This window comes from Eschrichtius robustus, chromosome 7 (genome assembly GCF_028021215.1).
Source record: "Eschrichtius robustus isolate mEscRob2 chromosome 7, mEscRob2.pri, whole genome shotgun sequence".
Taxonomy (NCBI): Eukaryota; Metazoa; Chordata; class Mammalia; order Artiodactyla; family Eschrichtiidae; genus Eschrichtius; species Eschrichtius robustus.
This window is the reverse complement of record NC_090830.1, coordinates 116,556,508-116,576,039: the sequence shown is the minus strand read 5'-3', so window position 1 is coordinate 116,576,039 and position 19,532 is coordinate 116,556,508.

Sequence of the window (19,532 nt, the reverse complement as noted above, 5' to 3'; positions counted from 1 at the left end):
TACAATTACAAAGAAATAAAGGAGATAACATTACAGGTGATACTGAAATGATGGGCAGCCTTTATCTAGAACAGGGGGAAAACAGTATAGGGGAAAGTCATTTCTGACAAAGTGATATTTTTGGAGATAATAAATATTAAGTGATGCTGGAGATGAGTCTAGAGAAAGAAGCAAAACTTTGGGTGTTATGGTTAGGACCTTGGCCTTTAGAAGATTGACAAGAGGCTTTTTGTTATACACACTCATGTCAGAGATGGCACATAATTGCCATGTAATGGTATCAAGTGGTTGAGCATTTTGCCCTTCAACTCAGTTTGCTGTTTAGGGAACAAGATGTAATTTTTCCTCCTGTTGTGGTAGATAAGAGCTAACCCGCTTTTTGCAGTAATCGCTCACAATCTCATCTCTGAAACAAAAGGATAACATTAATGGGTGGTATTTACCTTAGCTGAAGCTTCATGCAATTGGTGTAGAGACATCATAGTATGCACTAATGATGTCTACCAGCACAGCCCAGTCTATAGGTTAAAGGAACCTGTTCTATATAAAGACAGTAGAGCATGATGGTTAGGCACTTTAGAATATGGAGTCAGATGCCCAGGGTTAAATCTGAGCCCTGCCATGTTCTGTCTGTGTGACCTTTGGTAAATGACTTGATGTCTCTAAGCCTTGATTTGTTTTAAAAGTGTGGATGATAATACACCTGCTTCTCAACACTACTGAGAATTAAATGACATAATACGCTATAATGAGTTGAATTGTGCCACCCACCCTCCCCCCAAAAGATATATTGAAGCCTTAACCTTCTCAGAATGTATCACCTTAGAATATGACCTTATTTGGAAATAGAGTTTTTACGGAGGTAATCAAGTCCAAATGAGTTCATTAGGGTGGACCTTAATCTACTATGACTGGTGTCCTATAGAAAGGGGGAGATTTGGACACAGAGACAGACACACAAGGGAGAACAACCTATGAATGTAGGCAGAGATTGGGGTGAAGTATCTTCAAGCCAAGGAACACTGAAGGTTGCTCTCAAACCACTTGAAGCTAAGGGAGAAGAAAGAAGCAGATTCTCCCTCACAGCCCTCAGAGGGAACCAACCTTGCTGACACCTTGATCTTAGACTTGATCTTACTCTCCAGAACTGTGAGATAGTATGTTTATGTTGTTTAGCCATCTAGTTTGTGGCATTTTGTTACAGCAACCCTAGCAAACTGATACATACACATAAACTCCCTGGTACATAGTAAATTCTCCACAATTACTAGGTTTTCTTATTGTTGTTAACACTGTTTTGTCACAGTCCTGGCTTTCGACTCAGATTCTGCCTTGTCCAACATTGTTTATTTGAGTGGGACTTGTTCTATGAGCCAAGGGCTGGAAAACCAGAAGTACTAAGCAATATGTGATGGCAGATACCTCATAACTACAAGTATAGGCAGAGCAATTCTGGAAGAATGGAACCGTTATTGACCAGTCCAATGTAGGGTTGGAATGGTGACATGGCAGGCCAGCAGAGAAGAGCAAGGGCTTCAGAGATGAACACACTAGGCATGGCATCTTCAGAAAATGCAAACTAATCAACAAGTAAAACTCAAATACAAAAACCAAAACAACTTAATGATTTGATTATAGAGGAAGGGGAAATTGAGCATATAACGATAAGAAAAAGGTCTACTTACATGGTGGGTGCATATTTTTATTCTCCCTGAATTAAAAGTATCTACTAATTATATAGGAGTGACCATAACTAAAGAGAGTTACAACAAGAAGAAAAAGAAAGAGAATAGGAAAAGGGGGAGAAGAGGAGGAGAAAGAGGAAGAGGAGTGAGTGCGGAGACCAGCCCTGTATAAATGGAGACCCTTCTACTGTGAATAAGGCATTTGAGCAGAATTTCTCAGAAAGGTGTGATGGAACCTTTATCAGTGCAGTTTCTTCTCAAGGAGGGGCTCTTGCTTTGAGGTTTGTGAGCCCACTCACTCTGGACTTAACAGGGCTCTGTCCGTGCACCTGACCAATCGAAAAGGGAGAAGGAGGAGAAAATAAGTAGGCTATGTGTGTGTAGAGGGGGGAGTGGGGAGAAGTGATGAAAAGAGCAAGTAAGAAGGGGACAGACAGGGAAAATAAATAGAAAAATGAAAGACTAGACAGGCATTGGGATTCAGGACCCAGTTTCTATACACTAGCTCTATGACTTTGGACAAATTATTAACCTCTCTTAAGACTCTGCTTCCTCATCTACACAATGAAATTAATAATAGCACCTAACTCACCTATTGAGTTCTTGTGAGGGTTAAATTAGCTAATATGCAAAACACTTACATTGTTTTTATTACTGTATTATTACTGTGCTGGTCATCCATCAAGATGAGATAATTAAATAAATTGTGGTACATCTAATCTAAGATGTTGTTAAAAAGAATCTAGTAGAGCTTCATGTGCCAATAAGGCAGGAGGTCCAATATCAACAGTTAAGTATAAAAAACAAACTGTAGAAGATAGTTCACAGTATCTGTTCATTTGCATGAAAAATAATGCATTTTATTGAATATTTTTATCTATGTAGATTATTTCTGCAAGAATGATGAAGAAATTGGTTATAATGTCTCCTCTATGGAAGTCATCTGAGATCCCATAAACCAGAAGAAGGGTCACATTTTACCATAGTCCTCTTTATTCCATTTGAAATTTTATCATTTGCATATATTTTAAAATTAAAAACAAAATTAAAAGAAAAAAAAAACATGAGTGTGAGAATAGCTCCTGTCCTGTAGGTAGAGAATATTAAATGAGATATACACATATGCATCTGTTAATGTTGCACCTGGCCCTCCAGAACATCATGATTATTATCACAGTTGCCCTTCAATATCCATGGAGGATTGGTCTCAGGAGCCCCTGTGGATGCCAAAATCCAGGAATGCTCAAGTCCCATATATAAAATGGCATAGTATTGGCATATAACCTCTGCACATCTTTGCACATACTTTAAATACCGTCTAGATCACTTAGAATACCTAATACAATATAAATGCTATGTAAATAGTTTTGGGCAATTTTCTGGAAAATTTTTAAAAATATTTTTGATCCACGGTTGGTTGAATCCAGTTCTGCAAGAGCACCCATTTTCATGCTATCAGGTTAGAAAGATATTAGAGACTTGGATCTCTAGGTGCTCCTGAGTTTCTCCAGTAACAGGAGGTTTCCTGTCTCCATGGTTTACGGAAGTCTCCTATGTGGAGCTGTGATCCCAGTCCGTGTTTGGGTAAAAGTTTTCAATTTAAGGGGGAAATCCCAGAAGAGGAACGCATGCTTTGGAGCTAAAAGTTTACAAGTGATTTCTTTTGTCCTCTAAACTAGAATGTTAAAAGGAGGCAGATTCTCTAAAGACTTGATTTGTTGCCATTAACCGTCTAGCAAAACCAGAATCATTATGGATAGTTTGAAAGTGTTTAATTTATGCACTGGATAAAGTTCTATTTTTTTTTTTTCTAGTGTCAAATTAGAGCAGAAAAATGAGTCTTAAAAGGGCAGTCCTTCACCAGGTGGCTACCTTAGGCTGTTCTCATCTTGATCCTTCACAGACACCCTTTATATATGGATTTATTCAAGGAGCGACTGTGAATCAATCTATATCCCACTTAGTTTCTGCAGACCGGTGCTAGGAAACCTGTTTTGTTTTCTTCTGCTGTACCTAGACCAACACGAGGCTACCCTTAATTGGTGATTTGTGGGAAAGCAACTAGACAGAGCTCATTAGTGGCTGAGCTGGTGATTCTGAGGCCATCCATTGGAAATGAGTTGAGAAAGTTGCCCTCCATAGAAAACTTGCTTTCAAAGTACCATCTAACATCATGACCTGTAAAAACAAACAAAACCCCTTAACACTGGGGAAAATACTTTGTTTTTCTTAAATGTCTATGCTGTGTAGAGTTAAATATGCTGCTGCAGTAGATATGGGTGTGGCCATGACATCTGCTTCACTTTGATGGGAAAAATCTCTCTCCATCTTGGCAAGACACCATACTCTAAGAGCACAGGAATCCTGTGGAAGAATAATAATTCTAGGTCTCTTTCCCTGGTGCCTTGGGTTCTTCTTTTATTGTGCTCTAGTTTTTAGTTGGTTAATTGTATTTTCCAGCCTGCACATTGCATAGCAAATAGGAAACCCATTTTAGTGTAAAAACATCTATCAGTTGTTGTTGGTGAAACACTCAGGGCATTAGTTACCTTCGAACCAGAGCAAAGCATAATGGGTTTGATTTCTCCCTTTAGTTGCTTTGATAAATAGATGCTGTGACAAGATAACTATTAGACTCATCTGGTAAACAGTTCAGGTTATCTGAGTTGTACAACCTTGAGAGAATAAAAAATCTGTCTTTAAGTGTCAACTAGAAAGTGAAACTAGTTCCTAAAATTGCAGCTTCAGGCTTGCTTAGTTCAATGCGCCTCTCAGAATCATATTTTCATGCATTTATTCATGCATGCATGTTTGTTTTCAACCAACCTTTACTGAGTACTTAACATGTTTTAGGGTCTGGTTGAGAAGCTGGAGGTAAAAATATGAATGACAATGCAAAATCTGATAGGAAGGGTCTTTGGTTTAGGAAACAGGCAAGTAAATAGATGATTCTATGACATTGCCTCCGTGGTAAATAAAAGCGTTCTAGGAATATAGAGGAGGGCACTTAATTCAGACTGGGATGTTTCCAGGGAAAACTGACCTCTAAATTGAGTCTCAAAAGATAAGTGAATGTTCGCTATACAAAGAGTTGTTCAAATTTACTTTTTTGAGACTCAGGGTTACTTCTTACTACTTACAGAGATGTGGTAAAATTAAAATCCAATAAAAAACTCGTAAGAGAAAAAAAATCTATTTATGTAAAGAAAACATTGAACCTAGAGTACTTGATAGAGGAGAATCTGTAATGAGACTCTAAGTAGGAAGGGAAGATGAGAGCAACACTCTTGAGTTTTAACTTCCCCTTGGGCATAAGGATTAAGCTTTATTGACCTGAAGAATCACTTGGGACACTTTAAAAATAATGATTTCTGGGTTCTCTCCTCCATGAATTCTGATTTAGTAGGTCTGGAGGGAGGCCCAGGAATATGAATTTGTGACAAGCCACCCAGGCAGGTACAGGGTTTTCCTCCCCTGAATTTTTATTCCCATCACTATACCCTTTGCTATCCTTCTACTAGCACACCCACGAGAGGCTGGCATTTTCAAAAAGAATTCTTTTAAATACCAAGCAACAACAGAAAAGGCATTAAAAAAAAAAAAAAAAGACTCCTACAATTAGTTAAGCTTACGCAGCAAAAGGGCCTGCTGCTCCCAGAAGTACATACAATCTAGGCTTCAGACTTAAAACAGTTTTACGAGGTCATTCTTGGAATTCTTTCCCTCCAAGTAAATTTCCCTGGGAGACAGCTCACAGCTTATTTCCTGCACCTAAAAGTCTGTCAGTTGTTCATTTTACCTCTAACTCATTTGAGCATAAACATTTATTTACTTTCAATTTTATTGCCCACTTGGGGTCCTTCAGCTCCATTTCAGTTTCCTAGTCAAAGGGATGCCCTCATTCTTAGCTGAGTATAAAAGATGTATTAATAACTCAGATCAGCTGACACTCTATCCCCTGTACATAGTGAAGGGCCTCTGTTGCATGCTTTCTAATCATAGTGCCACAGGTTAGAGAGACCTTCAGTGTGAAATAATAATGCCTATGACAAAGCCCTTGCACAGATACCATCCCAAGAATGTACATGCTGCATAATTGATTTTGTTGAAGAATCAATGAAGAAATACAGTCATTGTGAGTGATTCAGAGGCACTCGTGTCTCGGGACGCTGACATCTGATATCTAGGAAGACGAATGTGATCTCTTAACCCAGATCTTCCATCTGCCATCAGGAAAAGTGACTTTGTCAAGGTGCTATTTCATGAACTCTTTGAAATAAGTTATCTCAAGTTGTTAGCTTTTTGTGATCTCTTCAGAGACGATTGATTAAATAGAACGTATTGGCATGGTAACCAGGCTACTCTCTCTCTTTGAGAAATCAGAAGTGTCAAAGTGATACAACGACATGGGCAGTTTGAGAATACATCCATTCCACAAACATTTTAGGAGGGTTGTGATGTAAGATTTAGAGATAGAAGTGTTCAGTAAGAGCTTATAAGTGAGCCTTCGCGTAATACAGCAAGAACTACACACGACTGAAAAAAAGAGCTGCATTACTACTGCCATATATAAACGAGTAGACCTTTCGACTGAGTCTCAGGCACTGAGTGAGGACCTTTCTTCAAAGCGAGTGGCTCTGGAGAAGTAATTCAGTGATGTCAGATCTGAATGGAAAATGCAGTTATTAGATGAAAGTCTGCATTGTGCTGAAAAGTCCCCAGCTGCCCAACCAAGGCAGAGACCAGGGCAGGAAGATTTATAATTTCAGTTTGGTTCAAAATCTTCAAGACAACACACACTTTCATGTTTGAAAATTTAGATCTCTGATATGGACAATGCAGTAGGGAAAACAGAGCCATGTGCCACCTTGTCTCTTTTCTTTTTCCTTTTGTTGTCTCTGAGACTGTATTGTAAAGATGAATCAGATGGGCTCATTCTCCTGAGAAGGCTGCTCGATTAGGAGGATATGATAACCTTTGAAAAAGAAATATGAAATGCTGATAAGCCAACACAGGAATCAACATTTAAGTATTGCCTCTGTACCAGCTCACAATATTGGTAACAACAACAGTAATTATCATCGTATTTCAGAAAGCTGTTAGTCTCTGTTTGGGTGTGGAAAGTCAAACAGGAGAATGAACTTCCTCTTTTTGATTGACATTTTGGAGGCAATTCTTTATTACCCTTATCAGCCTAGATTTACACAAAAAAATCTCTCTGAAAAATCATGAGCGAGGTCCAAAAAATATGAACTCTGTTAAAGAAAAAAGCAAAACTAATTCAGAGTATTTAGCAACTGCAAAATTATTCTTTCTGGCTCCATAGACACATACTAAAAACATATTAAAAATTGTTCGAAAAAGCAAAATAAAAATAAGTTGTACATCTTTTCATCAGTATAAAAATATTAATATATTCTCAAAAATAATTCAACATTATTTACTGAGGATATTTTGGAGTAGACACTGAAAATGGTAATAGGTTAATAAGGGTCAACAAGAGAGATATGATCCCTGCACCCTTGAAACTTACATCCATTAACATCAAATCTCTTCACGTCTCCCCCTCTAGTTACTCCCTAGTCAGTCTCATCAGTCTCAAGGCTTTAATATCAAGTATAAAGTATTGACTCCCAAAATGTCTTTAGTCTGGACCTGTCCCTTGGACTTCAGATTCATGTATCTAACCCCCTGATTGACAGCTTTACTGGAATGATTATTTGGTACCTCAGACTCTCTAAAACGGAACTTTTGTTCTTCTCTTACCACCAATGTCTCTGTCAATCTATTCTTCCTCTTTTCTTCAGCCATGAAATGCTAACTTCATTCTTCTGGTTGATCTTGCTAAAAAGCTTGTAGTCATCTGTAACAGTTTATTTATATTCTCTCTCTCTCTCTCTCGAATTTACTTATACCCACTCTACAACGTATTCTATAATGATAACCCTGAAATATATTCCTGGTTCCGTGGCTTCTAAATATCATCTCTACTATTATGCTATATTAAGCCAGCAAGTTCCCTTTTCCGGAATATTGTAATCACTACCAATCGGTCTCAGCTTCCAATGGTGATCTTTATATTTTCCATAGAGCAGCCAGATGGGACATTTAAAAAACATTAGATCTTGATACTGTCCTGCTCAAAACCCTTTAGTGATTATCTGTCTCAGTCTAGGTTAAAAATCAAAGCCCTAATAGTGACCTACATGGCCTGCCCATATCCCCGCCCCCCAACTCTATCATAACATTTTGTTTGCTGTCCACATCCTTCCATTCAAAGCACATTTTCTCCCCCAGATTTTGCATTTGGTCTTCATTTGATTGGTGTGTTCTTCCCCCACAGACACTTGCATAACTCTTCTTTCATTTTATTTAACTCTTTAAATTTCACTTTGTCAGAGTGGCCTTCCCTGACCCAGCTCTCAAGAACAACACATTCCCCCTCCGTACTCTACTTTTAAATCTTTTTTTTTTTAATTTTTTTTTTTTTTTTTTTTTAGCATTTCTCATACTTCTAATCATCTGTAATTACGGTTGATCCTCCATTATTCCAGCATTCCATATTTGTAAATTCTCCTACTTGCTAAAATGTATTTGTGACCCCAGAATCAATACTTGGAACACTTTCATGGCCATTCACAGACTTGTGCAAAGTGGTGAAAAAGCCCGATGCAGACATTCCTCCCTGAGGTCGAACAAGGTGATGCTCTGCCCTCTTCCTTCAGCTCTCATGTGATGTACATGTGTCCTTTTTGCAGTCTGTTAGGGCCACGTATTTTCTCATTTTTGTTCTTTTTGTTATTGATTTTACTGTGTAAACCAGCTTAAGTGGGTCTTAGTGTTCCTAATTGCGAGAAGGCTGTGATGTGCTTTACAGAGGGAATACCTGTATTAGGTAAACTTTGTTCAGGTGTAAGTTAGTGTTGGCCCTGAGTTCAATGTTAATGAATCAGCAATATATATTAAATAAGGTGCCTTTAAACAGAAACACATAAAGCAACGCTGCGTATTACTTGTTTGATGAAAATGTTGTGACCAGAGGCTTGCAGGTACCTAAGCTCTATTTCCTTTAGGATCAGTGGTTCTGTATTCACTAATTCAGTGTTTGTGGTGACTTTATAAAACATAACTACTGTGAATAATGAGAATTGATTGCATTTTGTTTTTCTATTTCTTTATTTCTCCAATAAAACATAAACTTATGAGAACAAGAACTTAATGTTCACTATTATATAGCCAGGGCTTAGAACAGTGCCTGACACATAATAGGTGCTCAATAAATATTTAATGACATAACGAAAGGAAGAAAGATAATTCTATTGTGAGAGAAACACAATATGTTGGTAGTGTGAGAAATGCAATAAGCTAGTTTAAAAAAAACCACAAAATGTATGTTACGATACAGTCTCTGAAGGTGCTAAGCAGGTGACGAGAGTAATTGACAGGCAGGGCTGCTGTCGTTTGATCTGAGACCTAAAAGGGAAGAATAAGACAGCAATGAGAAACATTGATGAAACAGTATTCTAGGCAGAGAGAATAAGTGAAGACACAGTGAATGGGATGGCAGCAGAGATTTAATAATAAAATGAGGATGGTGTGAGCAATAAGGAAAGTGGTGCAGATAAGATGGAAGAAGTTGGCTGAGGCTAGACCAGGAAAGCATTCTGTATTTTAGATATTCTAAGAGAACTAGGAATCCATTGAAAGATTTTAAGCAATGTGAATTGATAAATTTGATTTACACGCCAAAGAAAAGAAAGATCAAGGAGAGACTGATTAGGCAACTAATGGGCTCAATTTTTAGTTGCCGTGTATTCTGTAATTGCCAAACAACTATTCTGGGATGGGGTCATAGTTGCTTCCAGGACCTGTACAGGCTGCCATGGGGCTGCTAGTTTGAGTTCTTACAAATGGACTTAAAGAACCTATATGGGAATTTCCGGTGGACAGCATGCAGCTTTGACCAAAGAACTGTTCTCCTTTGGGGAAGGTCCTCTTCTTCAACCAATTGTACAGATTTGGAAGAAAACAGAGAGACAAACTGGAGAGAAGGGAAATGCTTTTGCGGTCAGAATGATCTGTCATAGGAACTTTGGTGATCTGGAAATTAGGGAGTGGCAAACGTTGTAATCAGACTTTTTCAATTTTTTTAGGGACAGTATGTTTTAAAATTCTGGACAGGGCTCAGTACTTAGAGTGTGCTGAAGTTTTGATAGTTTTGAAGTGTGTATGTAAGGAAAAAAAAAACTTTGCTTCCAATACTATATTTCTTTAGATGTCTCTATTAAAAGTTGACATTTAGGAATTAAAGAGTTTGAATTTTTGTTTGGTTATCTCGTTGTTGTTACTGTTGACAGAATCTCTAAGCCAGAAAGAGTCTCAGAGGTCATACTGCTCACTTCATTACTGCTAGAAAAGTTACCAGCATTAGTAAGGTCTAAAAAGTTTAACTTATATGAAGAAAATCTGATTTCTAGTGGCCTCTCAGATCACTATGTTGAGAAGGATGCTAATGCAGGATCTGGACTCAAAGAGTACTATGATCAACTACTCTAGGATTAGGAGGGGGTAACTATGTAATGTGTGAAAATTTGGTCATGCCTAAAGTAAGCTACTGTGGGAAAATAACCTCTGCTGGAACAATATGATGTAATAAAATGAGCACAGGAATAATATCAAACAGATCTGGCTTCAAATCCTTGTTACATCCTTTATAACTACATGTGTTTTCAGAAGTACATAAACTTCACTGCTTGTCTCTATCCAAGGAGGGTGGTGATATCTATCTTCCATGGGGCTCAAATAAAATACTGGATGTAAGTGCATAACTCCTGGTGAAACTTGGTAAACATTAGCTCTCTTTAAATTTCCATTTCCTACTATCACTGGGGAAGATGATTTGTTTCAAGGGCTTGATGGTATTTTTAACATGATGCTCCCTTTATGGGCCATCCTTAGAATTTAAGGCTTACTTCCGCTACTACCTTCATAGATTAATCAACAGACATTATGTAAACTGAGTGGGGACAACAAGGGAGGGATGGAATGTTATTGTTCACCACACCTCTCATTAGTGTCAAAGTCAGGAGACATTCAGGGACTGCCCTTCACTTTGTGTCAATTCTGGTCACACACTTCTAGAGCTCTCCAGCTCTCAATTTTTATCAAAAAAGAGAGGAGTCTTGTAAGTATAAAATAGCAGAAACTTAATTCTTTCTCTCAGAGATATCTGTATTTTGAAATGGGTTTTCTGTGAGAAAATTTGTTAAAACAAAGATATAATTATTAAATGTAAGTATTTTAGGTGTTATAGGAAAGAAATCATATGTGCTATTAATCTGGGTTAGACCATGGCTGATCTTATATTCCATCATTCAGCATGTTTTTACTAAATACTTTCTGTGTACCAGGTATGGACTAAGCACTCTATAATTCTAGAAAGAAGACTGTGCCCTTTGTAATTACTAAGGGATAGAGAAAATCGGCAAGACTCAGATTCTGTGTGGTATTTGGCCAGTGGTTATCGCAAAACTTAAATGGTGAGAATTATGGAAGTACTAAGGCTTAGAAGATCCCCTTTAGCTGCAAAAATGATGGGGAAAGACTTCAAGGCAAAGGCTGCGCTTGGAATTTGCCTTAATGAATGGAAGGATCTAAGTAGACAGGGGTTAAAGTAGAAGGGAAAGAATTTTATAGATAAGTAGAGATTTATGAAAATGTGCCCCGTATGTTCAAGAAGTGATACTGTGGCTGGATTTGGAGTATACGTATGTATAGGATAGGCATGGGACAGATTACAGAAGGATTTAAATGCTGGTGTTGGTGTTCATGATGGATTAAAAAAAATAACAGAGAATCATTAATTGATTTTGAAGAAGGAAGACTGTTAATAGAACAGGGTTTTAAGAGGAAAAAAAACTAAAAAAAGAAGAATCTGGTATTTGTATATAAATTGCCCCGGAGTTGGGAAAAATAGACTAGGAATACCCCTTAAGGGGCTAGTATTAGGATAAGAAAGGAGCATGAAGGACCTGAGTTAAGAGGGTTGGAATGTAAATGTGAGTTATATTGGGAAGGGAGACTAAATAAGATTTGTAAATTGTATTTATTTGCATAAATAATTTAGATCTCTACTTGCATGTTAAGTCAAGTCTTGGAGTGAATGTGCATGGATGTGCGTGGACGTTTTACTTGGGTGTGGAGCTACCACATTGGAAATGCATTACTGTTAACAAAACAACAACAAAACTTGTTGACATTTAAGATTTTCAATGTGGTTGAATTGTGAATAAGAAAAAGAAAATCTGCTTCCCATATCTGAAACAGTACATTAAATTTATGTTACAGAGAAGGAATGAAAAAAGCCATCAGTCATCCATGTAAAATATGCATGTCAAGAAAGTGTGCATTGGATGCCATTTCATCACATCTTCTCTACATGTTTTTAGGTCAAGTGAAATGATTTATCAGCTCGCGCTAAATTGCCAATTTTCAGGTAATATATACCTCCAACTCAGATCATTTGAAAGGGTTTATCTCCTGTAGAACACTACACACAAAGTGACATTGTTTTTCTTCTGTGATTTTGCTTGCAGAGGAGCCATTAAATACACAAAACTATCGATTTTCTTGTTTCACAACTGCTTCCAAAGCTCTTAACTTGACCTTCTTCAACCAAGGCCAACCATTTCACATTTGTCAGTGATCACATGCAGTTTAGAACATTTCACTCCAGCTGACTCTGTTTTCTCTTGCCTTCTTTGGATGACCAGGACTTGAATTTGGACTAAAGGCAGAAAGAGTATGAGAAACAGTATCATACATCTGATACTATTTACAGGACTATTATTTAAAGATTTCGGCAAGATTTTGCACTATGTTGAATCTTCAAATCCATGAACACAGTATATGCTTTTATTTTGATCATCTTTGATTTATTTTATCAGAATTTTGTAGTTTTCAGCCTACTAGTCCTGTATATGTTTTCTTAGATATATAACAAAATATTTTAAAGCTATTTTAACTGATATCGTTTATTAAATATAAGTATATAATCATGAATTGATAGTATGTAGAGATGTGATTGATTTTATATGTTGACCTTGCAACTTCTGACCTTGCTAATCTTACTTATTAGTTCGAGGAATTTCTTTTTGGTAGATTTATTAGGATTTTCTAGGTAGGCAATAACGTCATCTGTGAATAGGGACACATTTCTTCCTTTCCAATTTGTATTTTTTTGTTAATTTACATTAAACAATACTATATTGTATATAGTTTTATTTATTTTTCTTCACTTATTGTTAAGCTAGAATTTGAAGTTGATTAGGAATATGAAGTTGATTAGGAATAGTTGATTAGGAATATGAAGTTGATTAGGAATAGTGAGAGGAGACATTCTTGCCTTGATATTGATACTAAAGAAAAAGCATTAAGAATCAAGTATGATGTTAGCTATAAGTTTCATTTTTGCACAGATGCCCTGTTTCATTTTTTTAGGAATTTGATTTATAGTTTGCTGAAAATTTTTATCACAGATATTGAATTTTGTTGAATGCTTTTTATGAATCAGTTGACATGGTCATGTGGTTTTTCTCCTTTAGATCATTAATATGATGGATTACACTGATTTTTCAAATGTTGAATAAGTCTTGCATTTTTGGATAAAACCCCGTTGGTTGTCATGTATTATTATTTTTGTATGTTGCTAAATTTGATCCACTTATGTTTGATTGAGGACTTTGGCATCTATTTTCATTAAATACATTTTCCTGTATTTTTATTTTCTTGTCCTGTTTTGTCTGGTTTTAGTATCATTAATTATGGCCTCATTATATGAGTAGGGAATTGTTCCTTTTAGATTTTCTGGAAGAGTTTATGTAGAATAGATGTAATTTCTTATGTAGTGATTGGTAGAATTCACCAGTTAAACGATCTGGGCCTGAAGATTTCTATTTCAGAAGGATTTTAACTGTGAATTCAGTATATTTAATAATTAAAGGACTATTCAGGTTATTTTATTGTGTTTGAGAGGGCAATTTGTGATTTTCAAGGCATTGGATCTAAATTGTCAACTATATGTACATAGAGTTATTGTAGTATTCCCTCATTATGGTTTTAATACTTACAGGGTATGTAGTAATAGTCACTCTTTCAATCCAGAGTAATTTTTATATATTTTTTTCCCTTGGTCAGTCTTGCTTGAGGTTTACCAACTTTGTTAACTTTTTCAAGAATCTCTATTATTTTTCAATTTTCAATTTCATTAGTTTCTACTCTTTATCATTTATTTTCTTCTGCTTGCTTTGGGTTTATTTTGCTCTTTTGTCTTTCTTATTTCTTAAAGTGGAATCTGAGACTTTTCTTTCAAAACAGTTTTTGGTTCCCCTAGCTTTACTGGGGTATAATTAACAAATAGATATTGTATGTATTCAAGTTGCACAACCTGATGTTTTGATATATGTATACATTGTGAAATGATCACCATAATTAAGCTAGTTAACATACCCATCACCTCAAATAGTTGCCTTTTGTGTGTGTGTTGAGGACACTTAAGATTTACACTCTTGTCAAATTTCAATTATACAATACATTATTAACTATAGTCACCATGCTGCACATTAGTACCCTAGAACTCCTTCATCTTGTGTAACCGAAACTTTGTACCCTTTGGCCTACACCTCTCCATTTCCCCCACCTCTATTTAAATATAAACTTTATTGCTATAAATTTCTCCTGTGCACTGCTTTAGCAGCATCCCACAAAATTTTATGTGTTGTGCTTTCCTATTTGTTCAGTTAAAAATATTTTCTAATATTCCTTGATTTTCTCATTGACCTATGGGTTTTTGAGATGTATTGTTGCTTAATTTCCAAGTGTTTTCAGATTTTCCTTTTATTTTTTGATGACTGGATGAACTCTGTTATAGTCAGAAAATGTATTTTGTATAATTTCAAGTTTTTTACACTTGTTAAGTTTTATTTTATGGACCAGAATATAATCTATTTTGGTGAATGTTTCATGTGCACTTGGAAACAATGTGTAATCTACCATTATTGGTTGGACTGTTCCATAAATACCAATTCGATCCAGTTGTTTGATGTTGCTCAGTTCTATGTTTGCTGACTTTTTTTTTTTTTTTTTTTAATTTTTGGCTGCATTAGGTCTTTGTTGCTGTACGCGGGCTTTCTTTGGTTGCCACGAGTGGGGGTTTCTAATTGCAGTGGCTTCTCTTGTTGTGGTTGTGGACTCTAGGTGCGTGGGCTTCAGTAGTTGTGGCTTGTGGGCTTAGTTGCTCCGCGGCATGTGGGATCTTCCTGGACCAGGGATCGAACCTGCGTCCCCTGCACTTGCGGCAGATTCTTACCCACTGCACCACCAGGGAAGTCCCATATGTGTGCTGACTTTCTATCTATTAGTTCTATTGATTATTGGGAGAGAAGTGTTGAAGTCTCCCAACTATAATTATAGATTTGGCTATTTCTCCCTTCAGTTCTTTCTATTTTTGAAACTCTTATTAGGTGACATTGTTGTCTTTTTGGAGAACCAACATTTTTATTATTATGCAGTGTTTCTCTTTATTCCATTTAATTTCCTTTGTTCTAAAACCTACCTTGTCTGATATTAATATAGCCACTCTAGCTGTCTCCTTGCTTTAAATTTTACCATTTATTTTTCTCATTTACTATCTATAATGTAAATATTTAAGGCTATGTTTCTTTCATTGATTTCTGCTTTAACTGTTCAGAGACATTGTGTTTTCATTATTGCAATTAGAGTTTTTATTTATTAAAATTAGAAATTTTGTTTTTCTATCATTCAATATTCAGTTTTAATTATATTGAATATTATTTTGAGAATGCCATTTCTATTTCTATTTTGGAAAATCTGTTAATGTTTTATTTTTTGAAAAATGTGTGGTCAATTTTAGTACATGTTTCACAGATATTTGAAACAATATTCTCTTATCAGTATTTATATATTTAGCAGAAGCTACTATTTGTCCATTTTCCCCTTTTTTTATAATAGAACTTTTGACAGGCCCAAGGCTTCTTAGAAAAAACAAAATATGTTTAGCCTCCATGCAGCTATATGATGAAGTTCTGGCCAATAGGATGTAAGCAGGTCATCTATCAACTTCTAGGAACTTTCTTCAGAGAGAGAGATGTCAGGCATTGCTGACCTGTTTTCCTCAGTTTTTCCATTCTACAGCTTGGAATATACATATGATTGCTGGAATCCCATCTTGGATTGTGAGAATTAAAGTCACTCTTTTATGATAGTGGAGTAGAAAACCAGAGGAAATGTGGGTCCCTGAAAACTTTGTGAAACAAAATCACATACTAGGCTTGGATTGACAAACTATAATTTTTTTAACGTAATAGACTTATTTTACTTAAAGTACGATGGTTTTAGGTTTTTTGTTATCTACCTGACGTAATTCCAATTACATCCTTATACTAATTTGTTTTTCTATGTCTTAATTTTAGTATATTTGATATGTGGTGATAGGCATCACTACCATTAACTTCATGAGTTTATGTCTGCAATTTTTATAGGTATCTGTTATTGCTTCCGTCTCCTTCACTTATTTATGAATGGTGGTATTATGTCTTATCCATAACAATTAGCTCTTCATCACAAATCATTTAAAATATATTCCTTGTTCTCTCATTTAGCTTTGGCAGCTCCCTTTTCATCTCCTCCATTCTCTACTTGGGCCTTTGCCTTGTCATAGACTACTATAATTTTTGGCTTATTTGATAGTCTATACTAGTTTAACATGGTTTCTCAGATTCCTCACTCATAAGTGAGAAGAGGAAAAGTTTGCTCAGAGGGAGTGCCTTGACTTTGAAGCCAGTTAGATGACTTTCCCTGTCACAGCACTACAAATGAACTGTGATAAATCAAGGACACAGCTTAGAAGGGATTGTATCCACCGTGTTGTGAAGACCTAGAAGAATAGTTTTGCATGACTTACTTTATTACTTTGCAGTAAAACACGTGCAACTTGTGACCTATGAATATTTTAGTTTCTTCATAGGGCAATTACATTCAACTGAGGCCTCTATTTTTTTCCCCATCAACTCACTTTTTAAGTTTTACAAGTATTTTTTTCATTTGTACTTAAACGCTATTAAAGTCTATGGGCTAGGGATCAGAATTGTACCAATATTTAACAAGGGGAACAAATAGCTAAACTCATAAATCCCAGAAACTTTCCAATGGTTAACATAATTGATTCTGAACACCAGTAAGGTTAGCCTATTTCAGGGAAAGATCCACCTTTCCAACTCACCCTCTAGGTGAATCTGTTGGATTGTAAATATAAGACTGTGAAAGAAAGAAATTAGAAATTAAAACCTATCATCACAAAAAATACCAGCTTTGTAAAGATCCTAGTTAAACAATAATCTCACACTTTTATTTTACTTGAATACAAATGGATAAAAAATAGAGAATTTGTGTATTTAAATATTATTGACCACAGTTTTACCATTTCTCCTCAAAGTGTCTGTATTTGTTTCCTATGGCTGCTGAAAGAATTTACCACAAACTGGAGAGCTTAAAAACAACAGAAATTTATTATCTCAAAGTTTTTGAGGCCAGAAGTCCAGAATCAATGTATCAGAAGGATTGGTTCTTTCTGGAGGCTCTGAAGGACTGTCTATTCCATGCCTGTATCCTATGCTGGTGGCCAGCAATCCTTGGTATTCCTTGTGTTGTAGCAGCATAACTTCTGCCTCTATCTTCACATGACCTTGCCCTTGGTATATCCCTGGGTCTCAAGTTTCCCTCTGCCTTTCTTTTTTTAAATTTTTTTACTTTTTAAAAAAAAAATTAATTAATTTATTTTTGGCTGCATTGGGTCTTCGTTGCTGCTCGTGGGCTTTCTCTAGTTGCAGGGGTGGGGGGCTACTCTTCATTGCGGTGCACGGGCTTCTCATTGCAGTCGTTTCTCTTGTTGCAGAGGACAGGATCTAGGCGTGCAGGCTTCAGTAGTTGTGGCACACGGGTTTGGTTGCTCTGCGGGATGTGGAATCTTCCTGGACCAGGGATCGAACCCATGTCCCCTGCATTGGCAGGCGGATTCTTAACCACTGTGCCACCAGGGAAGCCCTGCCTTTCTTTTATAAAGACACCTAAATGAGGATGATCTCAACCCAAGATCCTTAACATAATAACATCTGCAAAGATACTTTTTCCAAACAAAATTGCATTTGTAGCTTTTGGAGGTTAGGACGTGGGCATAACTTTCGGGGGGATCACTATTCAACTCATTCAATGTGCATCATACATTTGGTTATTTACATCTAGGTTATTAATATTTAGGTGATTCATTATATAAAGCTATAGGAGAAGTCCTGGGACAAGAACAGGATGTCTTCCATACAGCCAAGGGGGAAAGTTACAAGATGGAGCATTCATAGTAGGGAAGAGATGCTCTCTAAACACAGACCTCACACTGTGTGTTATCAGCTCCTATGTGTATTTCCTCAGAATATTGCCACTCTTATGGTACAGAGAGAATATGGGAATTATATTTCATGCAAAGAAATTACTTTACACAAAATCATTATTTTCTCTCTAGGATTTCAATGTAACATAATACTTTCAAAAATAGCTGTTGATTAAAAACAGGTAAGGGTACACTTGGGTAAAATAAGTGTGCAAAGTCTGAATGATCTACTGTCTAAGGTGTTAATGGATTTTGTTGAAAAACTTACTGAACCACTGCTGATGGTTATTTATGAAAATTTACTGAGAACTGGGAAATGACAGAATTGAATGCCAACATTGCATCAATTTTCCAGGACAGAAAGAATCACTATCATGGTAATTATGGTTCAGTGAATGTAACTTAAATCCTTCAATAATGGGACAACTATTAAAAAGAAGAACCTGTGAAAAACCTCTCAAAGGTAACAAAATCATGAACAATAAATAGAATTGGTTTATAAGGAAAAAAATTGTGACAGATGGGATTTAACAGCTTTTTGATAGGATTACCAAATTAAAAGACTATAGAAAGGAAGTGATGGTAATGTTTTTATTTTATTATATGGGATAGTCTCTAGTAAAATTTACATCAATTCATATTTTCTGGAAAATGAGTAGAGCCTTGTGGGTTGAAAACTACTTAAGGTCTCAAACAGTAAAAAATCAACAGCAAAGTATCCAGTTTGGGAATGAGTAGGATATTCTGATCCATTTGGGTTTAAAGTGAAGCTGAATTTTAATAACTCATTTGAGATCTCCAAGAGACAATTTTGTTGGTAGAAACTTTTATCAGTTTAGAAGAATGAAAAATGTAGCACATTTATGCATACCAATGAGACCAACACACAATGGCCATTTTTCCTTTTTTGTTTTTTTTAATTAAAGAAAAGTAGGCAGGTGATAGAATTTGAAAGTAAAGTGATCTAGTAGCTAAAGGTAATAAGACACATGATTTGAACTTGGGCTTCAATTCAGCTCTGAATACTATATTCAATCTAAGAGGCTCTCTGATGTTTGTTTTCCTTCCTTTTAAAAAAGAGATATTTCCTTATTTTAGGGTGTTTGATTCTTAAGAGAGGTTCCCTTGGGACTATTTGATCCAACAGAGAGGAAAGAGGTTTTTAAGTTTGAAAGGATATGAAATATACTGTTGTGAATTAAGGATTTGGATAGAAGAAAAATGAAATAGGATCAAAGACCTGAAGAATTAGAATTGAGAAAGAAATGTGTCAAAAGTATTGCATAAAAGATAGTATAGCATTAAGAATAATATTTACCATGTATTTTAAAAGACATTATAAAATTATAAGATAAATTAACTAAAAATGAAAATGAAAGTTTTGTATA